The following is a 3,801-nucleotide window of genomic DNA, read 5'->3' on the forward strand; positions in this document are numbered from 1 at the left end:
GGACGGTCAAATCTTTAGCCCATGTTGTTCCCTTTTTCAAAATGGAATACTCATATAAATTAAAAAGTATGAACTTGAGTTTTGTTTTTTTCTAAGGCCCTAAATATGAATTACCTATCTTCTTCATTTGCATCCTCTTTACCCAAAACAATGGTCAAATTAATATTAAAACAATATTTGCATCTCCAAAGTGATATTGTTAATTCTTTTTTTTTTTTAATTTTTGGAAGTTGATGCTGCATAATAAATTCATATTCAATAAGACCCACAGTAGTTGATTAAAGAAATATTGGATGTTACCTCTGCTGCTTTTTTAAAGTGCCACATCGAGAAGAAATTGAAAGGGGTTGAAATGAGGGGGGACAGAGAAGGAGCGGCATTGACAAAAGGTTTTTTTTTTTTTTTAACTGATGAAGAAGAGCAAACAAAGATATTTTGGGAATTATCGAAATATAGTAATAGCTAGAGAAATGGGGCTTGAAAAGAAGAGCGAGGGGTGAAAATAGTATCTTATAAACCAGGTCGAATTTTGAAAATTTACGAAGCCCTGATATTTTGTTGAGACAGAGCCCGCCAGCCAGTAGCCCAATACCCATCTGAGTTACATGCTTCCTTTCTCTCTCATCAAAACACCACGAAATCATTTTGCTCCAGTTACAATGTGATTCCACATTAAGAAAGCAATAATAGATGAGCTACACATAATTTTGTAAAAATTAATTTAGTGAAAATTATGAATTTAATTATGACTAAAAAAACTAATTTAGTGCAATAAAGATTGAACAGAAATATTTTTTTTTAATTAACTCATATACCTATACAGTTCGACCTGAACCCTAAAAATATCTTCTTTACCATTGAAACTAAACTTTGACTGAAGACTGATAGAACAATAATAGTTAACAAATAAATATACACAAAGTGGTGCTCACATGAGGATATATGCAAGAAATTAAAATATGAACAAAGCTAAAAGACCAAAAAAAAAAAAAGAGAGAGAAGTACTATTTTTTTTGTCTTGTAGTATATTAAAGTGTAGGGCAAAACTATGTTGCAACAGTGGTATGGTACCACAGTTGCAATCAGCCATTGGATCTATAGTTGTACAGTTGCATTAGCAAGATCCAATGGCTGAAAGCAATAGTGGTACCGTACCACTGTTACAGCATAGCTGGACCCTAAAGTGTGTGTGTGTGTTTTTTTTTTCAGTTTATTCCCTCACTTTAATAATTTAAGAAATCTCTCATCGAAAGACTATCACATACATACATACATACATACATACATACATACATACATACATACATACATATATATATATATATATATATATATATATATATATATATATATATGTGTGTGTGTGTGTGTGTGTGTGTGTGTGTGTAGGCTGAAGTTGTATGTGATTAAACTTTTGCTTGAGTGGTAAAGGGTGTTACCTTTGGGTGCCTTGGTAGTATTTGGTCGTAAGTCCCAATTTGGTTGAAGGGTAGTAAAACCAACTCTTAGCCTAGGATTGATTTGCCATTCCTGTAAAACTAGGTCATTTATAGGTTCCAGCTTATATGGATTCTCTACTCTGTAGAGTATCGTCTTTCTTTGATCTTACTGGTATCAGAGCCAAGGGGGTTGTGTTTTATCGTTTAGAGATTTTTTTTTTAATAAATTGCAAATGACTTTGAAAGGGTTATGTCACGTTCTTCAGTTTTTATAACAAAATCAGTCTTTAAAAAATCAAGCCTTTTTGTTTTGTAAATCATGTCTTTAGAAATCTTTGGTAATTCCCAATTATCAATTGCTTTATTAAAGATATGTATATATAATTCCCAACGTTTAGAGATTTTGTGTAGTCTGAAGTTGTATGTGATTAAACTTTTGCTTGAGTGGTAAAGGGTGTTACCTTTGGGTGCCTTGGTAGTATTTGGTCGTAAGTCCCGATTTGGTTGAAGGGCAGTAAAACCAACTCTTAGCCTAGGATTGATTTGCCATTCCTGTAAAACTAGGTCATTTATAGGTTCCAGCTTATATGGATTCTCTACTCTGATATATATATATATATATGAAAAGAGAGAGAGATTCTCATGTATAGATGTAAAAATGTAAATTTTGTATGGATGAAGGTAAAAAACAAGAAAATTATGGATTCCCAAACACTAAAAGAACAAAAAATAGTGCACTCAAATCTGTACTTTTCTTATCTATTAGTTACTTTTACAAAAAAATTCACATTTTGGCCTCTGCATTGAGAAGTTATAATGATAATAATAATTCACAGAGCTAAGATTCATTCATTCAATGTCAAGTAATTTGTGTGACCATACGACAGAAATGCAAGTTCTTCAGCCAATAAGATCATATTAAATGGATGTAATTAGCAAAACATCTACGTTGAGGACTGAACAGAAATAGTTATGCCATGAAGAAAAAGATAACAAAGTATACATATATGTGAACTTAGATAACTAATTTATTATTTATTATTAAAGGTTGAAGGTATAAGGTAGATACGAGATAAAAAGATTCAACTGGCGATCATAAATTTTAAATATTAAAGAGAAAGTTATTTGAGTTTCAAATTAGTCTCACTAAATTTATTAAATATCCCATTTAATCTATAAAATAATCCTCATAAATTTATAAAATTTAAACTTTAATTTTAAAAATTATAAAAATCAACACTTTAATTAAAAAATAAAAACTCACAATAACCCATTTAGTTGATTTGACTATTATTTAATTTAACCTCTATAATTTAGTAAAATAAATTTCATAAACTTATGAATTCATAAGATTTTAATTTTTATATTTTGTCAATGTGTAAATTAGTCCCTAGTATATTATTTTTCCGAGTCCGCCGATGCTCATAAACCACCTTGTATAATGTGCTTTATTATTTTTCCGAGTCCGCGAAAGTCCAGCTCCTCTAAACCACCTTGTTCCAATTTGGTGAAATTTTAAATGCGGAAAACAAATGTGGCCAACAAGAATTGACAAAAACATAACTGGGGCCGTCTACAGCGAACAATGAAATCAAGACAGAGAGATTTATTTATTTATTATTATTATTATTATTTTTTAACCACAAAAATTAGGAAGTGGATACAATCATACAATGCATTTTTATCCAAATGAAAAAAGTATTCAAAAAATTGCCATAACAAACACGTTTTTCATTTTATCAGCAAAACCAAAAAAGGACGTTCAAAAAACAACCAAAAGTGCCCGAAAGGGTGTTTTTCTTATCACCTTTCATCGTCTCAACTCCTTGCGCTCTCCTAAATTCAGGCGCTGCACATGTTTTAGTTAGAAAATGATTCAAGATATTTGTTTCCTCTTTGACAAAATGGTCCGAGTATTGAAAGCACTCACCGACTCTATGCATGCTGTCCTTGCTTTTGTACCTAGCTTGCATTGTCTGGACTCCGTGGCCTGAACACGTGAAACCTGAAACCTGAAACCTGAAACCTGAAACCATGGTCTGTCGTGACATAACAAATCCGCCGTGGCCCTTTCCCAGAGGTTCTGGCCAAACTTTGAAGATAATCAATTGTCGAGAGAGTAATCCAAAATTTACCCCCACATAAATATATCTAATGACAGAATGATGATCAACTAGAGTTGGAATCCCATTTAGATTTTTAATTGCATGTCATCAGCTTCATTATCAGATCCTGGATCGGTCGTTGCTGTCCCTTTGTGTTTTGTGAACATGTAACTTACGTAGACATAGTAGTACGTTTCGTTCAAAATTAGAGCCAAACCGACAAACCGACCGTAAACACAGGAGAAGTTAATTAGATG

Source organism: Citrus clementina, unplaced genomic scaffold, assembly GCF_000493195.1.
Source record: "Citrus clementina cultivar Clemenules unplaced genomic scaffold, Citrus_clementina_v1.0 scaffold_7, whole genome shotgun sequence".
NCBI lineage: Eukaryota > Viridiplantae > Streptophyta > Magnoliopsida > Sapindales > Rutaceae > Citrus > Citrus x clementina.